Here is a 23,585-nt window from a genome sequence, read left to right on the forward strand (position 1 = left end):
GCCAAGCAAAGAGCAGCAGTAAGAGGAAACAGCACAGGGTAACATAGAAAGAGAGTGATGTTTTGTGCCTTTGAGAAACATACAGGAGGCCAGGGTATCTGAGCGAGTGGTGCGAGAGAAGCCCGGAGACATAGCAGAGTCAGATGATGTCTGCTATTGAGGGTCATGTTAGGGACTTACAACTTAATAAGAGCAAAGAAAGTCACTGAAGGGTTTGGAGACAGACTAACATGATCACATTTTTTAAAGAGGTTACTATGGCTATTGTTTGAAGCATGAACTTGGATGTCGTATAGAGAGGGGTTGTGTCAGAGCAGTGAGGAAGCTATTGCTATATTCTGACTATAGACTTGAGCCAGATAGACAAAGGCAGAGGATGAAAGATGAGGACAGGTGAGAGAAATTATAAAGATAGAACTGGCAGGACTTGGTTGGTTGCCTGACTGTAGAGAGTGAATGCAAGATGAGGTGCCATTTACTGATATTATTGAGTTACTCAACCCAGGAAGGTAGAAAGACAGATCCATTTCAGCAATACTGTTTTTGAGGGGCTTATCAGAGGTCCAAAAAGAAGTGTCAAGTAGGCAGTTAACTGTGTATATGTGTTCAGAATGCAAAAGAGAGTGTGGAGGTGGAGATGCAAATGTGGGGGCTGTCAGCATAAAGAGGCCACAAGAATGGATAATTTTACTTGTAGAGACTAAGAGTGACATGAGGAGACTTAAAATGAGATTCTCTCCTAGGTAAAGGCAGTAGAAGAGAGGAGACTATTTGCAAGAGAGTGAGTGAACAGATATATTGTGGAATGTGAGCCAGTTAAATAAGAGATAGAAAACCAGGGGCTCCTGGGTGGCTCAGCTGGTTAAGCAACTGTCTTAGGCTCAGGTCATGATCCTGGGGGCCTGGGATTGAGCCCCTGCTTCCTCCTCTGCCCCTCACTCCACTTGTGCTTTTTTGTCTAATAAATAAAGTCTTTTAAAAAGAGAGAGAGAGAGAGAGAGAGAGATTGAAAACCAAAGATTAATGAATAGTTAGAAAAGAAACTTCCTTGGGAATAGGGAGTTATCCAGGCATTTGCGAACCCAGTAAAGTGAAGGAACAATCGCAGTAATGAAAGGTTGAACGGGCATGCTAGCTGGAAGGTTAGGAGAAGGGTGATTTTCAGTGAGTGATTTTGGAGGTTACACTGTTTTCCCTGGAAGACAAGGTCCTTGGTGCAACCATGGGAGGAAATGGCTACGGCAGAAATGAAGGTAAATACTCACATCAAAATTAAAGTCTTCTAGGAAGACGGCTGATGTGGGGGTACAGAGAAAGACACAGGGTCTCAGACACAGAGTCCTCAATAAAAGAAGGGGATATGGCTGGGGAGTCAGTGGATGATTGCAATGAGGAGAAAGAGTGGTTTAGCTCAGTGCTAGAAGCTTCAACACAGATGTGGTTTTTCTTCCAGTTTTATTGAAATATAATTGACATAGAACAATGTATTAGTCTAAGGTGCACAACAACGATTTGATATAAATATAAATTGCAAAATAGTCACCATGATAAGTTTGATTAACGTCAATCACCTCACACAGTTACAGACTATGTTTTTTCTCATGATGAGAACCTTTAAGATCTCCACTCTTAGCAACTCTCAGAAATACACTGGAGTATGGCTAATTCTAGTCACATTATATCCCCAGGATTTATTTTATAACTGAAAGTTTTTACCTTTTGATCACCTTTACCCATTTCCCCTACAGCCCACCCCCTACCTCTGGCAACCACATTCTCTGTATTTATGAATTTGGATTTTTACATCCCACGTATAAAGATATCTTCTCTTTCTCTGACATCTCATTTGCAGAATGCCCTCAATCCATGTTGTAAAAAATGACAGGATTTCCTTCTTTTTTATGGCTAAAAAATATTTTATTGTATGTATATATATATATATTGTGTGTATGTAGATATAAATGGTTACTTCCATGTGTTGGCTATTGTAAGTAATGCTTCAATGAACAAAAGGGGTTAGATATATTTTGTTTGTTTGTTTCCTTTGGATATATACCCATAAGTGGGATTACTGGATCATATGATAGTTTTATTTTTAATTTTTTTGAGGAACCTCCATACTGTTTTTCATACCAGTTTACACTCCCACCAACAGAGCACAAGGGCTCCTTTTTTTCCACACCCTCCCTAACACTTGTTATCTTATGTCTTTCTGATAATAGCCATTCTAATAGGTATAAGTTGATACCACTTTGTGGTTTTAATTTGCATTTCCCTGACAATTAGTGATGTTGAGAACCTTTATATGTACCTGTTGACCATTTGGATATTTCTGGAAAAATGTCTATTCAGTTCCTTTGTCCGTCTTTTAATGGAATTGTTTTTGTTCCATTGCATTGTATGAGTTTTAAAAAATATTTTGATATTAACCCCTTATGAAATATATGATTTGCATATATTTCACTCCCATTCTGTAGGTTGCCTTTTCATTTTGTTGATGGTTTCCTTTGGCATTGTAGACACCTTTTAGTTTGATCTTTTTTTTTTTTTAATTTTTATTTATTTATGATAGTCACAGAGAGAGAGAGAGGCAGAGGGAGAAGCAGGCTCCATGCACCGGGAACCCGATGTGGGATTCGATCCCGGGTCTCCGGGATCGCGCCCTGGGCCAAAGGCAGGCACCAAACCGCTGCGCCACCCAGGGATCCCCCTTTTAGTTTGATCTAATTGCACTTGTTCATTTTGCTTTTGGTGGCAAATCCAAGATACCATTACCAAGACTGATGTCAAGTTGCTTACAGCCTATGTTTTCTTCTAAAAGTTTATGGTTTCAGGTCTTATGTGAAAGTCTTTAATCCAATTTGAATTTATTTTTGTGTATGGCTTAAGGTAGGGGTCCACTTTCACAGCACATGACTATACAGTTTTCCCAGCACTTTGTACATTCTTGGTTCCTCTTTTGTAAATTAATTGACCTTTTTTTTTTTTTTTTTTAAAAAAAAAAAAAAAAAAAAACAAGGGTAGGAGTGGGGGTGGCTATGGCAGTGAAGAGCAAGCTTTAAAAATGGTATGGGAAGTAAGGTCAGTGTTCCCACTTTTCACTCCTAAGTTACATGAAAAGTAAAAGAAGGCCTGTCTCCCTTTGAGAGTGTTGTGGAATTTGTAGAGAACAGCCGGGTTTCAGATAAGGTAGAGAGATTGAGGAAGTTGAAATGGAAGGCTGTATAATTATGTTCTAAAATGCTCGGGAGACAGGAAGTAATAGGGTTTGGGGTTCAAACAGTCTGGAGATGATAGGTTGGTTTAACAAAGGAGGTTTTCACGAGTAGTAACTGGTAAAACCAGGAATAAGTGAAAGGTGGATTAGTTCCCTCATGGGGGAGGGTAAGTATTTGGGTTTTGGTAGCAGCGCCAGAGGTTGTGGGGTGGAAGCAGGTATCATTTTCCTAGTGGCCCTCTCTTCTAGAGAGTTGTGGTAGGTGTGGCTGGGGAGGCAGTGTGAGTGGTTCTGAATGAGGCAGTCCTCTTAATTAAGTATGCTTTGATGTTTGGTTACCTATCTCTCGCCTAACATTGAATAACTGCTTTGTTGCAATGGTCATGGCTTTACAAATTTCATCCTGCCAGATGACAACCATTACTATATATTTGCCTAGGTTTGTTTTATCCATCCACTTCCTTCAATATCAGTCTCAATATTTAGAAATGCTTGTTTCCTTAGCTGAGTTTCTTAGGTCATGGATGATAAACCTGGCCTGGTGATTTCTTGGGCACTCAACTGGCTCTCCCTGTGACCTCCAACCACCTCATTGCAATGTGAAAGTTCACCTTTGGAGTTTCCTGATGCAGGACTGACCTGAGAGAAAAAACAAACAAACACTAGTAGACTGAGAGTCAAAGATTACTCTCAATATTTTTGTAAACTATCTTCTTTCTACTGCAAAATGGCCAATCATAGATTACTTACTGTTATTTGATAGCTATGGGATGTAGAAAATTTGAGAATATGTCACATTTTAGGCGTGGACCTAAAAGTTAAAATTTAGAAATAAAAGGCTATGAATTTGAGCTTTCCTATGCTCTGTCACCATACTCTGCATATTGTGTTTATCCCTGAGGGTGAAATGGTTCAGCTTGATTAGCAGACCCCACAAAGACATCTAAGCTCAAATCCCTCCTGGCTTTTGTTTATGTAACATTCTCTCCACGGCCTTATCACAGATAGGCCAGAGGGCTGCAATCCTTATCTAGAAAACACAACCAAGGGTTTCTGCCTAACTTGCTTATGCCATTTACTTTCAGTCTTTAAGGAAGAAAGAAAGACTTCTATTCAAAATTACCTAGAGTTAGTCTGAGCTGTCTCATTCCTGTGCTCCTGGTACAATACTGAGAAAGGGAAAATGTGGGCAGAGTTCTCTTGGTATATGATGCCTCCCCATTCCCTGTTCTTGACTGGCCTAGAATTGTTTGATTATGAGTTTTGTTCACTTTGCTTGTTCTTTGTGTAGTCATTAAACCTCAGGTTCCATGCTTTACTGTCTGCTTTAAAAATAAAGAACAGGTGCCTGGGTGGCTCAGTTGGTTAAACATCTGCCTCTGGCTCAGGTTATGATCCCAGTGTCCTGGGATCAAGTCCCACATCGGGCTCCCTGCTCTCCGGGGGTCCTACTTCTCCTCTGCCACTCCCTCCACTCATTCTCTCCAATAAATAAATAAAACCTTAAAAAAAAGTAAATAACAAATACAGTTAGCGCTGTGTACGCTCAAGGAAAGATAAAGAACCAAGATTCCTGGAACTAATTGTGATCCTCTCTATATTCTGCAAAAATATTTCACTCCTCCAAAAAGGGTTCTGTAGAAACGCACATGAACTTCTCTTAGACAACCTGACACTGCTCACAAAAATTTAGAGCTACTTTCCCAGAATTGTCTACAGGGCCACTTCATAAGCCAACCAAGAAAATATGGCTCAATATCTGAAAGTCAAAGCCTCAACCTTAAAAACAAGACAATCAACACAACCCCCTTTTATTATCCAGTTTGGTTCCCCACCTTAGTTATAAAAGCTAGCTCTCACTGAATTTTGAATGTTTTCAAAATACCAAGACATCTCCCAAGGTAATGATTTGTCACTGTTGAAGATACTGGTACAATGAATTCAAACAAGTGAACTGAAGGTTAGATGTTGAGTCAGGATGCTGACCTGGTGCAAGTCATTGACTTTTTTAAGTCTCCATGTCTTCATTTGTCAGATATGGTTAATGATGATCCCTGACTCATGTCTGGAGGTCCTATTAGGTGTGCTCTCTGCACATATAGCATGATGACCCCTTGTTCTTACAAGGATTGGATTAGACAGTGTCTGGGGACTGGTCCCATGACTGAGAAATGTTATAGAATTAACATAGTTCAGGGCTGGAAACAAATGAAAGGAAGTTCTGAACTGTTTTGAGCACGGATGACTTCACCAGAGTAAATATTTGACTTACTAAGGTGCCTGGAACCCAGTGAATATTTATCAAATGGATAAATGTACGGAGTCCTGAGACTTCAGGAGAAAATCAATAGCCTTACTCATGTCCTGATAGAATCTGAACAAATGAATGAACGAAAATACTTAACTGGTAAAATATATATTCTTGCATGTTAAGGGGAAATATCTGGCATTATATAATACCTGCATTTTACCCTTTAAGAAAGGTTTGGTTTCCTTAGACAAAAAATTCAGATTAATAATCAACCAAAGAAAATAAAAGAGGAAATATTTCTGATTCTATTTCTTAGTCTGCTCATCGACTTTGGACCCCATTTGAGGATAAAAAGCCATTTCTTCATTTCTTACTTCATTAGTCCCTTTATCAAGCACTTTTGTGTGATGCGTACTGGGACATATCCTGAATGAGACATTGTGAAGCTCTGTGAAGCTCACGTTTATACTTTGCAGCTTTCTCAAATGCAAAGGTTCCTGGCAGGCAGATAATCATAGCCGACTATAGTGCTGGACACTTCCACATCAAGGATTTCCACAGTAATAAGATCATCATCTTACTGTTCTATTGCCTGGAAAATAGCTCTACCAGCAAAACAAAAAGGGAGTTACCTGGAAAATTGAGACCAGATCAGAAAAGGTCCCTACAGAGGACTTAGGATTTCCAGGGTCTAGGATTGCTACCCACTGTCATTTCTCAGTTGTTATACTATTAATAATAATAACAATAATAAATTCATATACTGATTTAGGCAGTATCTTCATTTCATGTATAAAAACTGGGACTCAGAGAGCCAACCAAGCATAATTGAGAGGTGACATTGTAAGGGTAATTTAATTTAGGTCTTTTAATTACCAGTCCAGGGCACATTCAAACATACCATGATGTCTTTTCTTCTAGCTACTCCTTCACCCTTCATTCTGTATTAAAAATTCACCAACTTTATTTTGGGATATGCTAGAAAAGAAAAATGTGATCATTTCAGTCACAAATGAAAGCATAAACTAGATTTTAGTCTGAGGATTGCTTAATTGACAGGTTCATGGCCATCAAGAAATGGTCAGCGTTACTGACTAACTTAGGGTAACATCCAGAAATGTTTTATCCATGTAGAGTTTGTGGTGTGATAATATTCACAAACTCTTACATATGCATATGATAAACATTTTATTTATCAGAAACCCCAAGAAGAGTATAGAAGACCCCCTCAGAATTGGTGATTTATTTGTTCTAAATAAACTAAGTATGGTTAAGAATGGATCCACACAAAGATTTTTTTTACCCTGTTTTTTTTTTTTTACTATACTCAACTTTAAATCGGTGCGACCCCCCGACCTAAGCCAGCATCTATAAGTGAAATGGTTTTTATATTGATGCTATGACCAGATGTGCCATTACATGACTTTCTACATTAGCACAGGAGACTAATGTAGAAGTTACCTGAAGACTGACTTTGTGAGGGTCTTTGAGTGATTCAGATGAGCCATACTGAAGCCCTGTGCATGCGGTAGGTCTAAGTTTTTAAGGGTGCTCAGAAGATAAGTAAAGTATGAGCCTTTTTATTTTAAATGAGAGGCTTTGAAGTTGGAGAGCCCCATGTAAAGCCTAGTTCTGCTTTTTTAAGAGTTGTGTGCCTTGGATAGATTCTTTCTTCATAATTTTGCATCTCAATTGCCTGTCTGTAACATGAAAATAATGATATCTACATCATAGAATTATTGGGAGGATTAAGTGAGATATTACTTACAAAGCAGTTAGCATCCTCTCTGGCACACCATTGTCATTCAGCAAATAGAAACTTTTAGAGCTATGTATAGGAAGAAAAGCTACTATATACATACTGACCAGTGAATACTCACTATCTGTTCTAGTGAGAAAGAAAAAAAGACATATAAATATAAATATCCCAATGATTCATGCACAGCGAAATAGGAGAAAATCCAAAGAAATATGCCCTATATCTGAATATCACATCAAGTTTCAAAATGCAGGCTACGTATGGACAGTGAATGGGTCCCGTCATAAATAGCCCTGGCCTTCTTAGGCATTATCATACATTCCTACAAAAACAACTACAAATCTGTGTACGTAAGATATCATATCTTGACTGAATTCCCCAAATCTGGGTAATATGATGCAAATCTATCAAAAGATTTTGCTTAGGGGCTTAAGTAGCCAGCTGGGAGACTTCTTCAGAGGGGAGGAGTCTGATGAACACATTTGGCCTCACTACTGAGGTCATCAGTGGGAGATCACACAGTACGGTATTTATCATTTAGCACAGCTTAGATCCATTGGGTGTGGGAATTTAAGGTAATCGGAAAGAGCTTTTCAACCCATATTACTTGGGGCTGAATCTTGGTTTTATTGCTTCCTGTGTGGCTCACCTTGGTCAATTTTACCAGTATTAGTTTTCTACTGCTGTGTAACAAGTTACCATACTTTAAAGCCTTAACACAATACCCACTTATTAGCTGACAATTCTGTAGGTCAGAAATCCAGGAGGGTGTGACTTGGTCCTCTGCTCTCTGAGGTCCAATAGCGCTGAGATCAAGCTGTCAGGGAGACTGGGGTCTATCTAATCTGGAGGGTCTGGGGAAGAATTCATTTCCAAGATCATCCTTGTTTCTTATGTCCATATGTCTGACGTTCCATTTTGTCACTGTCAGCCTCTAGCCACTAGCTTTCCTTGGAGCCCATCTGCATTCTTTGTCATATACCTTCCTCCACATTCAAATCCAATAATAGCATGTGAGTCCTTCTCATACTTAAAGTCTCTCTGACTTCCCCTCCTGCTTGCAGCTAGAAAATATTCTTCGTTTAAATAACTCACTTGACTGGATCAGATTTATCTGGGTTGATCTCTGAACCTTAAGGGAAACTGACTTGGAACTTTAAGTATATCTACAAAATCGCATCACAGTAGAGCCTCTATTAGTGCCTATAACCAGGGGATGGAATTTGGGGGGTTTTCCTTTAGGATTTTGCCAGCTGTATTACTTAAACTTTATACTTCAGTCTCTTCATCTCTAAATTGGGATAATAATAGTGCCTACTTCATGAGGCTGTTGCAAGGGTTAAATGGTGTAATATATGTGAAGTGCCTAGAACAGTTCTGGTGCATAAGAATAAGCTTAAGTGTTTTATTATTATTATCAGTTTTGAGGCCTACTGGCCCTAATCCTTAGGTTGGCACCTAGTCAACTCTGTGGTGGTTCCAAGGGTGTATAGCGCAGCCTGTAGAAGTAGTATTCGTGACAGAGGAGAAACAGACATATTTGGTGGGAGAGAGCAGGGATGTTGCAATGCCAAGCAGATAGGGAGGTACCCAACAGAGAAGGGGACACAACCAGAAAAGGAAGGAAGAAAGGACAAGGGTCACTGGAGGCTGACAAGTTAATCCTGAGCACACGGGTAACATCTTCCATGGACTTCCAGAAATGCTCAAGGGGGTATCTTCCAAGGTAAGCTCTAGCTGTGTGTTAAAATCCCTGGAGAGCTTTTCAAAGACACTTAGCCTGGGCCTCATCTTAGACCAATTAAATTAAAATTTCAAGCCTGCGTCTAAATAGATTTTTAAAAGCTCCCTAAGTATTTCCATGTACTACCAAGGCTATAGGGAACTGGGAAAACACAAAATACTCCTGAAAGGGATCAAAGAACTATCATTCCTTATAGATCGATCACACTATCTAGGGCTAAACATGAGACAATCAAATCTGTTTTTCTTTGGGCTGAAAGCACCTGGCCTTCCAGTGGGGCAGATGGAGAGCAGTTCTGGCCTAGTCGTAGCCAAGATGGGTTAACAGCCAGAGAGACAGTACTTCAGTGGGGTTGCTGGGTAGGGGAGCAGTATGAGGAGAAATAGGATTACCCTGGGAGCAGCAGCAGTGTAGGGAAATTCTCCCTCTGGTCAGTCCCCCACTGGCCTACCAGCCACCACATAACACTAGTATTGGGCATGTGCCAGGGCATCTGGCTCAAAATAACAAATGTAAGTGGAACTGGAGTTAATCCCACTATGGTTGTGACTGAAATCCTTGACTTTTCCCTGTAATTACCCTTGTCCAGGGAAATCGGGGTTACAGGTAGGAGTCAAATTTGCTGCGTTGTTTGTTTTTTCAACAGCAGACTTGTCTCGGCTAACATTAAAGCTGAATTAAGAGCACAAATCAGTGGAGCGAAATGGAAAAGATAGCTGGAAGTAGATTCAATATGGTTGACAATGAAGAAGTCAGCTCAGGATCTCAGTTTGGCCTTTGCTGATCCATAGGGAAGACAAACTACATAATGATGAGTTAACAAGATATTAAAATGTGTGTGTGTGTGTGTGTGTGTGTTTTCTGGAATATCTCTCTTTCAGAAATGCTTTCATAAGTTCTACACAACCTATTTGATAGTACTTAGAATTTTTAAAATTATCTTTGTTCATTTACGTCAGACCTTTTTTCCAAAAACAATGTAGATTATGGATCCATTTATAAACTATTACATCAATTTTTTAAAATTTTCAAATCTTGATAATTTGTACTTAAAGCATTTGATGATCTTGTTTTTATTCATATGGTTTTCTAGTAAAAGTTTAACTTTTAAGCATGCCTTTGAATGATAGTATTGCCTGTAAGGTCTCATAAAGTGCTTTTAATCTTTATCCTTAAGGCACTTTCCTGAAAAGTACATTTCTTGGCAAATTATACCAGCCTGCTTGATTTGAGGTCTTTTGGCTGGCCAAGATATTGGTGGAAGAAGTTGCATGAATCCAAAACCTTGGGCACTTTCGCTTCTTTTCACAGTGAATTCAAGATCCAAGGCAATCTTTAATGCTCTTTCCCATCTTTAAATCAGTTTTCTCATTGTGCTCACTTGACATGCCTTCCTATCTTGCTGCTCAATGCAGATGTGAATTATTAAAGATCAAACTAGAAGACTGACCAAGTGGAAAAATAGATTATAGGTTGTAGATATCTTTCAGCCCGGAACCCAAAGTGAGGGGAAGCTTGGGCCAGTGGGTAAAAAGATCCAAAGTGATTCCTGAAATAGAATCCAGCACTCTAGATCACCTAGACATAGGATAATAAATAGAAAATAATAGTTTTTGTTTCTTCTCTTAGAAGTGTCTTTACTGGGGCACCTGGGTGGCTCAGTGGTTGAGCATCTACCTTTGACTCAGGTCATGATTCCAGGGTCCTGGGATTGAGTCCTGAGATAGAGTCCCACATTAGGCTCCTTTCAGGGAGCCTGCTTCTCCCTCTGTCTGTGTCTCTGCCTCTGTGTCTCTCATGAATGAATAAATAAATAAATAAAAATCCTTAAAAAAAAAAAAATGTCTGTACTAAGGTCTTTTCAAAACAGTCCCCAAATCAAGCAGATAGAAATATAATATATAGGTCATTCTAAAAGCTATATTCTTAAATCCACATTGGTCCATAGTTGTGAAATATGGACCAAAATATATGGAAAGGCCATTGACTAGAATTGTTTTTAAGATAATAATTTTTTTTAAATTTCTTTTATAGAATTAGTTTAGTTGGGTTAAATTCACCATTCTCTGATTTTTTAAAAGTTATTCTTCGGATTTTTTTAATATTATTCATCCAAAAAACCCCATTTTTAAAGTCAAGATAACAGGATGGGGTATCATCAGCTCTATGCCCAAGCACAGAAACAAGCCCTGAGATGCCTCTCACACACATTGATCCAGGCTGGACTGCAGAAGCAGGCTGAAACTTACTGTATTCTGAGCTCAGCTACCTTTCCAATAGAATCTCTAGTTTTTAAATATAACTTATGGCTCTGTAGAAAATCAATCCGTGATCTGAATTATTAGAGATCTAATTTAGCTATACCAGATCTTTTTTCATTTAAAAAATTCAAAACTGCCTGAGAATGTTGAAGTCCCAGCAAGAAAAGGCCAGTGCTATTTTGGGCTGTCTCTGAAGACTATCACAGGGAAGGGAGGGAGGAAAACGGAGGTAGACACATCTGGGATGCTATTTTCAGGCTCCTGGATTCCAGAAAGATTCTGGAAAGCTGGAAAGAGACCAGAAATGTAAAAGGAAATGATTAATGAGTGAAGTTGGGGCAGAAGAACTATAGATTGCTTGTTCAGGATATGATTGAGACCTTGAAAACCAGAGAGAACAAGGAAAAGCAAGAAAGAAACCCTCACAGGTATCAGTCCCCAGGGGGACGGTCACACATTTAAAATGAACCTGAGCTAAAATTATATTAAAGAGAAAGAGGGAGAGAGCGAGAGAGAGAGAGAGAGAGAGAGATGGGTCACATTGGTTCCGAATCCCACCAAGACCTCAAAGGTTTGGATCAGATCTCCTGGAGACCGAATGGTGGCTCTCAGCCCTGGCTGCATATCAGCTTCCCCAGGAGAGTCTAAAAAAACCCAGCCACACCCAGGCCTTATCGAAAAAGGCATAGTACTAAGAACAGCTTTAAACCTGGAGAGATTACAATGATACCTGTAGGTTGCATGAAAACACATTTATTAAACTAACATTCAAGTCACAGGTATTTTTAGAAATCAGCATAGTATTATACATTATTGTAAGGGAAATCTTAAAGTTAGTTAAGTGGTTAAATATGAAAACTTCATTTTAATTTGAAGACTGGTAATAGTAACTTTATTATTTAGTAATACATACTAGAATCCTCTAGTGGATCTTATTAAGATGCAGGTTCTAATATGATTGGCCTGAATGGAGCTTGAGATTCCCTTTCTGAGGTGTGGCTGATATTGCTGATCCAGGCACTTATGTGGTGGAGTAGTAGGCTGCAGTAATTTAAATGGCCTCTTTTCCCATAGTCTCAGACCTGGAAAACCTCCAGAAATGATCTCTACGTGAGATTTGTCACGTTTATTTCCAATCCAGGAGGGTGGAGTTGGAAGAAGAAAGACTTCTCTTTAATGTATCATAAATGACTCAGCATTTACCTTAAAAGCATATACGTCATGGGGAAATAACGTTTTAGTTAAAGAAATTTCATCCTTAGCATGCCCCCAAAGAGTTAATTCATGCACTCCAAAATTATGGCTTGACTCGAAGTGAACTGTTAAATGCCATAAATAAACTATCAGCACAAAGAAAAGCAGCAATTTTTTTATGCTAAGAAAATAACTTGTTCCTGGTAAGTCTGGTTGTTTTGCACTCACTGCTAACATAAGGTGCTATATACGTGGTGAAGAAGGTAAAGAGGCCACTGGAAGAGCCAAGGGAGGCCAAGGAGCAGATGTACTTGGAGTGAACATCTTAAAAAATGTTTCAGATCATATCCCACATCTAAGAATATTACACATGTTCCTTGGGAAATGTTTTCTTTTTTCTTAACGCAAGTGAATTAAGCAAACACAGATTGCCCACAGGCTCATTGTTTCTTTTTAGGAATTTAGCTCTAAATAAGACTTTCTTTAAAAATGATCATTCTTAGGATCCCTGAGTGGCACAGCGGTTTAGCGCCTGCCTTTGGCCCAGGGCGCAATCCTGGAGACCCAGGATCGAATCCCACGTTGGACTCCGGGAGACCCAGGATCGAATCCCACGTCGGGCTCCCGGTGCATGGAGCCTGCTTCTCCCTCTGCCTATGTCTCTGCCTCTCTCTCTGTGTGACTATCATAAATAAATAAATAAAAATTAAAAAAAAATTTAAAAATGATCATTCTTTACCAACTTTTAGTTTAGTTTTTTCCCTCCCTTTAAGTTTGAATTTTTTTGGCCTTCAAAATACCTGCAAAGTGTCAGAGTGTTGTGTTTTCAAATGCTCATCAGTTTTTGGCACAAAGAACAAACTAATTTCAAACTCAAAGTATTTTAAATCCATGGTCGCTGTGCTTATAGGTAGTGCTAAGAAGTCCTTAGAGTCCAACAGAGTAAGAGAATAAGCAAATAATGTTTGATCAACTACTAGAAATTAATGAGGAAGTCATGTAGTCCTCCTAATGGGTATTTTTTTCTAATCGTGTTCCCAAATATTCACAGTCTTTCATATTTCAAAGAGCACATGAGAGTTACTCAAAGGGTAGTAGAAATTTCCCTGGACGTGGAGGTTGTGCTCTTGCCAAAGTTTCCCTACTAAAAAAAAAAAAAGGGGGTTGAATATGCCTTATTTCTTCCACATTCTTGTCCCAGTGGCTCCTGCCTCCAATGATCCTCTGAGAATGTTTGTAATTGAACCATCCAGTATGGTAGCCACCAGCAAGGTGTGACCACCGAGCACTTGAAATGTGCCTTGTCCAAATTGAGGTGTCCTGTAAGGATAAAATGCATACTCAGTTTCCCAGACTTGGCATAAAAAATAATATAAAGTGCCCTATTCATAATTTTTAAATTTATTTCATGCTGAAATATTGCCATTTTGTATATATTGGGTTATATATATTATTAAAACAATTTTTACCTTTTGCTTTTCATTTTTTCAAAAGTGACTGATGCAAACTCATGAATGTATATGTATTGGGCAGGGTTATTATATAGTAAATATCTAAATTAGTCATTTTTGTTTTTGGAACAATATCTATTTATTGAATATTTGTTATCCCTAAGCCAAACACTTTACTTGTTTTAACTCACTTCATCTAATGATCTCTACTTTACAAGTGAGGATGTTGAGCTTGGAGAGGTCACATAACTTGCTCAAGCCACACTTCTAGTAAGTGGGAGAGATGGGTTCAAAAGGACATCTGCCTGAATGGGTTACCTTTTCAAATGTATTCAGCTCTTGGCGAGGAGCCTAAACCTCACATTTTATAACTGGTCATGTTGGCTTGCAGGCCTTGTGAAGTACATGGGAGGTACTAATAAATACAAGAATAGCAAAAAGACTAAAAGGAGTAGATCCAAGTGTTTGGAGAGGTTTTTCTCTGTGTGTGTGTGGTGGGACCAGTGTGATTACCCAATCATCTATATATAAAACAGTGGCAATTAAAAACAAACATTTACATGTTGCTGAATAAGCTGTGAACTTGATTTAAAACTGTGGAGTAAGCACATCTAGCTGACAGCGGTACTTAAAACAACAGTTTTACACAATGAATGAAAAGCCATGACTTCTGCAGCCAAACTCAACAAATTGAGTATACTATTGAGAAATCCTGGCCGGTCCATTTAATCCCCATTGTTCAGCGTGTGAATCGTAGGGTGGACCTTTTACAACAGGCCTTTCCAAACACCAGTTGTCTGATAGGGGCCCGGAACCAGACCCAAAGGAACTCAATCATTCCTCTATATTAGAAGGGTCTTCATCAAGAGGGCCAAACAGAATTTCCTATGGAACTTTCAAATCTTGCCATCAAATGTACACAGCCATCCATATCTCTCTGTTCCCTTTCCCAGCTAAGTTGCTTCAAGAAATAATCAAGCCTCCAATTCCACTTCTTAACCTCATTTCCCTGTTCAGTTCACTCCCTCTGATATCTACCTCTCTGTCTACACAGAAACTACCTTGTTATGGTTCTCAATGACCTCCTTCTTGTCAAATCTAGTGGACAATTTACAGTTTGCATCTTTCTTGGTCTGTTAGCTTGCTTTTGACACAGTTGACCGTTGCCTCTTTAATTACTCTTATCTTGGCTTGATTCTATATTCTCCTGGTTTTCATCAACATTCTTGGATATTCCTTCTGAATTTCTTTCAAAGGTTCTGTAGTGGAAACATCCTTTTATTTCCCTCTTGTCTCCCCTGCCATAGCATCCCCCCCATCACTGATGTCTACCCAGTCTTCATCATGTGTATCTACCTCTCTTCACCTTTAGAAACATTAATTCTTACTATGGGTTTATTATTGTCTCTCCCACCCCATCCTCATCCCCACTCCCCAGGATCTATCCCCTCCCTAAATGCAAATCATTCCATCAAGGATAGCATGGGCAGTATAATCAGAATTTAGGGATCTAACAATAATCATAGATTATTCTACTAAAATCATCTGGTTTCTTTGTCTTCCCAAATAGCCCTTGTCTGGCTCATATTTGCCATTACAGCCTCAGTGCCTGGAAGAGAACTTGGCACATATTAGTGTATGTCAGTATGATTTCGGCTGGAAGTAACATAAATTCCAACTCAAAATGACCTGAACAAAAAAGAAATTTGGCCTATCATAGAAATGGAAGTCTAGTATAGAGTATACCAGTGGTTTAATGATGCCAGCAAGAGCTCCACTTAGTTACCTTCTAGGTCATCTTCGTCCTAAGGCCAATTCCATTCATCAACATGGCTATGCCTGTGGGAAGCAACGGGAACAACATGACCCCTTGTTCAAACAGAAATCCTTGTCCTTTTATTTTTCTGTACCTTTGGTCAACAGTGGATAATCAACAACCATAATGAGCCCAATCATTTTATTTTCAGGGGACAGGAGGGAAGAACACCTATTTAGAGTGCATTTCCCAGATGTGAAAGTCTTGGGACAGGCAATATAAACAGCCAATCAGATTTCACATAGGTATCATAGAAACCATATTACCTAGTTTAAGGAAAAAAAAAAAAAAAAAAAAACTGAGATTTTCCCAACATGAATCTCTCTATAAATTCCATTAAGCCAAAGCCTTCCAGAAGCAAGTTTTAAATCTTTGCTCCAAAAAATGTCCTTTATCTTACAAATCCCATTCTACTTTTCCACTTGCCAATTCCTGGGACTATCCACCTCCCAATCCCTGAGGAATAAGTCTTTTCTGTGTGGTTCTCTAAGTCTTGCCCTGAATCCTTGGGGGTTGAGGGGAATATAGAAATAGATACAGATACAAAAATTTCAGAAGCATTCTGAAAATTTTATTTATTGAGCAAACAGCCCTCCTTCAATTTCTTCCAACTGATTCAAGTTGCCCAAACTCCAAACATTAACCCTAAAGCCACTAAAGACAAGCTAGTTTTCTTTTCTTTATGATGCAAACTTTTAGATGTTTCCTAGCCTTGCTGTCACACTTCTTCTTGCTCTGTTTCAAATCTATGTTTCCTTTCCCTTGGCTTATCTGCTATTTTTAGCTCAATGTCTGTCCTTTGGATTTGTCAGTCACATTTATCCCAGATTAAGCCCTCAGCATTTTCTCAAAGCTCTGCTTGAACTCTGCCCTAGCTGGTTCTGCTCTCGACTACCTCGGGCTGCCAGGCTCCAGGGTCCCAAATCCCTCCAATAGACCTGCACACGGATACTTCTCTCTCTTTGTGCCCTCTCCTGCTTTGTGTTTAAATTCCTTATTTTAATTCATATTTAGCAGTGTTATGTAGTCCAAACACTAATTTCCCATTGTTCATCACCCATTACACAACAGCCTACTGACAGAGGCATTTACGTGATGTTAACCATCCTTGGCTCTCCCAGTCAGGAGGGACAGGCTCAAGCTCAGGCTGGTAAAGCTCTTTCACGTTAGCCAGCCTGGGCCCTGTTTGGTTTCACTTGAGTTACACGAGCCTGTTTAATTGAAAATCTGACTCACACCATAGAAATCGATATCTGAGCTAATAATCAGCTGGATCTAACGAATTCAGGCTTGCCTCATTTTTAACATTTGAAGGACCTCTTTACTTAAGTTAGGAAAATAATAATATCAATTATTAAGAAAAAGAAACATATTAATTGAGACCAGAAGTGGGCAAACTTTTCTGTAAAGAGCCTGATGGCAGATATTTTTGGCTTTGTGGGCCTTATAGTCTCTGTTACAACTGTTCAACTCCACCATCGCAATATGAAAGCAGCCATAGGCAATATTAAATGAGGGGGTACGGTTGTGTTCCAACAAAACTTCCATTTATTGGAACAGGTGGTGGGCCAGATTTCGTCCGTAGGCAGTATTTTGCCAACCACTGATCCAGATGGCCGGTACCCATGCTGATTGATGGGCCCCTTGAGGCCAAGATGTGTGCCAGGAGGATGAGAAGGTATGAAGTCCCTCTTGATGGGAGGTCGGTTTCTTTGGTGGTAAATAATATGAAACAATTTAGATTACAACAAGTCCAGATATTTTATGACCTAGAAAACCACTCTGGACCTTGTTAAGCCAGGCTCTTGGGAATACATTTTTGACTCTCCTCTGCTATTAGAGGAACTCTATTGGGAAAGCTTAAGAAATGCTGACTGGGAGATACTTCTCTAACTAATGACTACATGGTAACACCAGTACTGTTTTGTCTAATCGTAGTGCCTTCATTTCCCCCACACAACTCTGAAATGTGACTACTGCTGGACTTGTTGCATTGTCCTGAGACTAACAAATTTTTCTCTCTTTCAGAATGTCACAGTAGTCCCTGCCTGCTGGCCGGTGAGACTCTCAGGCTTTCTTGGTAGTTTCTCAAAAGAATCCAGTTATTTTAGCACAATGTCCTGAAGCTTTCTGCTATTGTTCTGCTGAGGTTGGTGCAATTATCATGTCTTTAAAAGTATATATATATATATATATATATATATATATATACATACACATATCTTTAACTGCAGTATACTTGACACACAATGTTACATTAGTTTCAGGTTATTATGTCTTTTCTGGCTTATCCCACATCTGAATATTATATAGTCAATCCTCATTATTCAGATTCCATATTTGTAATTTCACCTACTTGCTAAAATCTATTTGTAACCCCAAATTCAATATTCATGACATTTTCACGGTCAGTAGCAGACATGTGCCGAGAGGCAAAACATTTGAGTCACCCAATTTGCAAGTTCCCAGCTGAGGTCAAACAAGGTGACATCTGCCTTCTTAGTTCAGCTCTCATACTGGAAGTCTGTATCTTTTTTCAGTGCATTTACTGCAATATTTATGATTTTTGTGCTTTTTGTTGGGGATTTCGCTGTTTACTTGGCTCCTACGCATAGTACAGAAGTGCTGTCTGAGGTTTCCTAAGTGCAAGAAGGCTGTGATGTGCCTTACAGAGAAAATACGTGTGTTAGATAAATTTCATCCAGGCCTGAGGTATAGTGCTGATGGCCATGAGGTTAATGCTAATGAATCAACAATATATATTAAAGTGTCTTTAAACAGAAAAGCACATACAATAAGGTTATATACTGATTGCTTGGCAAAAGTACTATAACCAGAGGCTCACAGGAACCCAGCTCTATATTTCCCCTAGGAGCCATGGTTCAGCAATCGCTAATTCAGTGTTCAGTGACTTTACAGAACTACCACAAATTACAAGAATCCATTGGAATCCCATTCGCAGGGCCCTGCTTACTTTGTGCTCAGTTTTGGCCATTCTCAAAGCTGCTCCATCATACTGCCATCTACTTCTCTAAAATGGGTCCTAGGTCTTGCCACTCAAACACAGACCAACAGCATCAGCATCACCTGGGAAGTTGGTAGAAACAGAATCCCAGGGGCACCTGTGTGGCTCAGTCAGTTAAGCATCCAACTCTTGATTTTGGCTCAGGTTGTGATCTCAGGGTGGTGGGATCCAGCCCTTCATCAGGCTCTGTGCTGGGCGTGGATTAAGATTCTCTCTCTCCCCCTCTCTCTCTGCCCCTGCCCTCACCACCTTGTGCGAAAGAAAGAAAGAAAGAAAGAAAGAAAGAAAGAAAGAAAGAGAGAGAGAGAAAGAAAGAAAGAAAGAAGAAAGAAAGAAAGAAAGAAAGAAAGAAAGAAAGAAAGAAAGAAAGAAAGAAAGAAAGAAAGAAAGAAAAGAAAGAAGAAAGAAAGAAAGAAATTGAGAATCCCAGGCCCCATCCCAGATGTAATGAATTGGAATCTGTATTTAAACAAGATCCTGGGCAGCCCTGGTGGCTCAGCGATTAGCGCTGCCTTCAGTCCAGGGCGTGATCCTGGAGACCCAGAATCGAGTCCCACGTCGGGCTTCCTGCTTGGAGCCTGCTTTACCCTGTGTCTGTGCCTCTCTCTCTGTGTGTCTCTCAAGAATAAATAAATAAAACCTCTAAAAAATAAATAAAATAAATAAATAAGATCCCTAGGTTATTCATATATACACTGAAGTTTGAGAAGCATTCTTTTAACACATTTCCTTCATGCCCACAATGATCTCACTGGTTACAGGTTTATTTTAACTGGTTACACTAGAAGCTGCTTTACTCTCCACATGCCAAACACTAGCCTTTCATGGTCAGTTCTATATTTCTAGTCTGGTACCATCCATCCACCTACTCACAAATCCATTAATGGAGTCAACAAGCTTTTTTTCGAGTATCCATTTTGTAGTAGATATAATTCTGAAAGTAAGATTAGACAGAAAAAAATCCTCAGACCTGCATTCTGTAAGGGAGACAGCCTGCAAACCAACACCATAAATTGCCAAGTAAATAGCAAGAATAGACTCACAAAAGAGGCACAAAGGTAACGTGGGAGAGTGACACTGATGGAAATGGTCTGTGAATGCTTCCTGGAGGAATTATTTTGAACACAAAATAACTTTAATCCCTGTCAATATGATTCAGCAATGAAGTTGTTTTAAAACAATAAGCATTAAGCATTAATCCTTTCAAATCTAATATGTAACATCCTCCGTGTACACACATCACAACTACTTTATAATAATTTCCCTACCCAGGAACAAAAAATAACAACAACAAAAGGAGTGTAACTAAGAAATTACAGAAAATATATGCAGAGAAAGAGAATTTTTTTCATATCTACTCTTCGGGTGTCTCTTAATCCTGTGTGATAATTCAGTTTCCCTTTCCTTTCCTTATAGAGTCTGATAATCCTGCAAAACGGGAGAGTTCATTTTGTGATCTACTTGCACCTAATGTGACCCTCTTCAGGCCAGAACTCTATACAAGAAATTAACCTTTTTCCAGTGTCTTTTAAGAGGGCACAAGTTCATTTCCCCTCTTATGTTAAATTTTTTGATAGAATTATGAAACAAAAACATAGGAAATGTTGAATCTAATGAGCTATTGATTGTTGATCTGAACAGTCATTTAGGTCTTGGAGAATAGCCTTATCCTCTGAGTGCAAGTAAGCTACACTATAGCTCGCTATCATTTTTCACTGATTGTCACAAAAGCACCTCAAAGCTGGCCTGTATCAGCCACTTCAGTTCACAAATGAGAAAGCTGAGGCTCTGGAAAGTAAAGGGATTTTATGCTATGAGTCAGCAGAGCCCTGGGAAGCTGCGAGGGAATATGAGCTGCGGGCAATTTTGGATAAGACCGTTCTAAGTCAGCGAGTGACTTTATGAAGAGGTAAATATGAAATTAAAAGCTATAATTAACTCTCTAAGCTGGGGCTTTGTTCTGTCCTCTTCATTCTGGACTAGTGAAAACATGCTCTTAATATCTTAGAAAATAAGTAGAGGAAGGCTGAGTAGAAAACGTGGAAGCTCTGGGAGTCGTGCAGGTGTAACGAAGCTGGCCTCCCACCCTTACTGATATTACAATTGTGATAGATGTATAGGGGTGAAGGTTACAGTGTACATTATGAGTAATTTATACAGATTTAATGTACTTCTGGGTAAAAGGAGTTGGAGTCATCCAGAAAATAAATAAATAAATACATACATACATACATACATACATACAAAACTCCTCACAATTCACTTGTACAGTTGCAGGAAGCTGGCATATTATTAAGTGATGGACTTTGAAGTATGGACCGAGAGTAGCAACCCAAGATAGCTCTTTAAGAAGGTAAAGAGTTCGAGAAGCTGGAGAAACTGGGAGCTTGGAGTGCACAGCTACAGATTTAGCTCTGCCTCTACCTCGCTGTCTCCCTGGGCAAGTCCTCTCCTGTCTGTTTCTCCATGTGCAGTGAGGGGAGGTAGCTGGACGCGGTGACTTCCAGCATCCCATACGTACAGTTCTTGTGCTGGGTCTACATTTGCACGCGTGCGCTCACCAGGGTCCCAAGAGAGACCCACTCTGCAGACATCGCCCACATCATACCCAGCCGTGTTCCTCCCCCGTGCTTTGTGCTAATCGCCTCTTTCCTAGGGATGCTATTTCCCACCTGGGAAACCTGCTGAGGTTCTTCCCCTAATATGACGGGAGAAAATAGTTTGATGTTTGGCACACTGCTCAAATTCTGTTTTCCCTAATTACTGACTGTGTACTGGGGTTGGTTCCATGCTTACTAACTGTGTGACCTGAAGTTCTGTCTAGGCCTCGGTTTCTGCTTCCATGAAACAGGTATAATAATATCTATTTCACAGTTTCTTGAATATATTAAATGAATAAGGTACTGCTAAGTGATTCTGTGTGAAAAGAATGCCAGGTGCATAATCGATTTCAAAAACATTCATTCCTTTCCTACTTTTTCCATATTCTGCTGTTTACTATTGCTTAAAGATAAAGGGATAGTACTCCAAAAGTCAAATTTTAGGCACCATTCAGTGGTGAGAGACAGATTCAGCTTCTCACCCTTGAAGCTCCACTATGTAGGCAATAACATATTCTGCTTAAGCACACCACCAATTCTCTTTTTAATAGATGGGAAACGTGGGGCCTTACACCAACTATCCACTAAAGACTGAGTGAGAAAAAAAAAAAAAAAAAAAAAAAGACTGAGTGAGAGTAAATAAGAGCATGTAGGCACTTTGCACAAGTCTGACATTCCATATTTATGCCATACCTTTGGGGAAGAAGAGCTAAAATAGAACATAGAGATCTTTCTAATGTGGGCAATAGGGGCCACGGTGATGATGCTGAGGTAATGCTTGGATGAGCTAAAAGGAGCTGAAGCAACCAAATTGCCCCAGAGAAATGAGAGGAAACAGGCAGGGTCATGGCCCAGGAATAAGGATTAAGGTGTGCTGATGCAAACACTGTGATTCTTTTTTGTATATTTAAAGCCAACTATAGCAAGGAAGAGATAAGAAATGTATCCTCTGAACTCAGACTTTTAATAAACAGCATTAATGTGAAGGTCCCTAACTCTCCATTAAGTCCGATAAGGGCACAAAGAACATAGAGGACAAGCTATATAGCTGGGTGATGTGTCTTTAAATTGTTTGCTGGGAGAAACCTCTCTCAGAATGCAAAGGTCCTGAGGTCAGATGGTCTTGCTAGAATCTGTTGATACCCACCCTCACCCCAGCCTCCCACCAACCCCACCCCACCCCACCCCACTCCCCCACACATTTCTTTTGCTCTTAGCTTAACTTCTAAGAAAATCGCTCATGGTAAGAACATGGTAAAGAAAGCTTAAAATGCCTTATACGGCACTAATAAAGTTTTTGCCCTCATTTTTAGAGAAGAAATCTAGGACATGGCATGACCGTGAACTGTAGGAAGCTACATATGAGTGCCTGCGCTGTGAAGAGAAACCATGTGACTCGTCAGAGAATCAAGGATGATTCTAAAAGTGTTGCTAGTTTATTTTGTGCCAGGCAGGAAGCTGGGATTGGAAGAAGCAAAGCAAAATTAAGAAAGTAGGATCTCAAAAAAAAAAAAAAAAAAAAAAGTATGGTCACTGACCTTAAGGGGCTCACAAGTTAACAGGGGCAACAGACTGTGTCTCCTTTACTGTTGTTGGCACAGCAGGACCTCAGCATGGTAACTTCCATTTGCAGAGGTAGCTGCCTGAGGAGCAAAGCAGTTAAGATGTCTCTGACAGCACAGACTCAGGGGTAGAAGGGTGCTTAACTCCCCAGCATACCTCCAGCGTGCCCATTCTTTCCTTTGTCCCTTATGAGCCTGAGGCTCCTAACTTTCCTTTCTTTTTTTTTTTTTTTTTAAGATTTTATTTATTCATTCATGAGAGACACAGAGAGAGAGAGGCACAGACACAGCCAGAGGGAGAAGTGGGACTCGATCCCAGGACCCTGGGATCACGACCTGAGCCAAAGGCAGAAGCTCACTCACTGCACCACCCAGGGGCCCCACAGGGGCATCGTTTTCATACCACTTAATGTTCTCTAAAGATTAAAATGAAGCAAATGTGTTATCTTCAAAATAAAGGAAATCAAAGGGTTCTGCCGATTTTGTTGTTTTAACATGTTGAAAATTGAACACATAAAGGATTAATTGGTGCTGTTATTTTCATAGTCTTTAAAGATAGTGATTATCAATCAATCATTTTTAAATTTTAATTCAGACAAAATATAGTTTTGGGAAAGAAAAACATCAATTTTGGCATGAATTGGGGTGAGCTTGGGCTTTCAAAGTAAGTATCATGCCTTATGAATTCTTAACTTACATTCTATA

The 23,585-nt window shown here is 39.5% G+C and overlaps 1 long non-coding RNA gene across 2 annotated transcripts in view; it reads left to right on the plus strand.

Annotated features, from left to right (window-relative positions):
- Window positions 1–23,360, plus strand: part of LOC140619942 (uncharacterized) — a 44,692-nt gene extending 21,332 nt beyond the window's left edge. Inside the window, exons 2-5 of one of the 2 annotated variants that reach the window (XR_012019704.1) lie at window positions 17,254–17,371; window positions 17,722–17,842; window positions 20,135–20,627; window positions 23,119–23,360. This is a non-coding gene — a long non-coding RNA (uncharacterized lncRNA). The other variant, XR_012019705.1, reaches the window with a different exon arrangement.
- The last annotated feature ends 225 nt before the right edge of the window (window positions 23,361–23,585 follow it).

The sequence above is a fragment of the Canis lupus genome, chromosome 28, assembly GCF_048164855.1.
Source record: "Canis lupus baileyi chromosome 28, mCanLup2.hap1, whole genome shotgun sequence".
Classification (NCBI taxonomy): domain Eukaryota; kingdom Metazoa; phylum Chordata; class Mammalia; order Carnivora; family Canidae; genus Canis; species Canis lupus.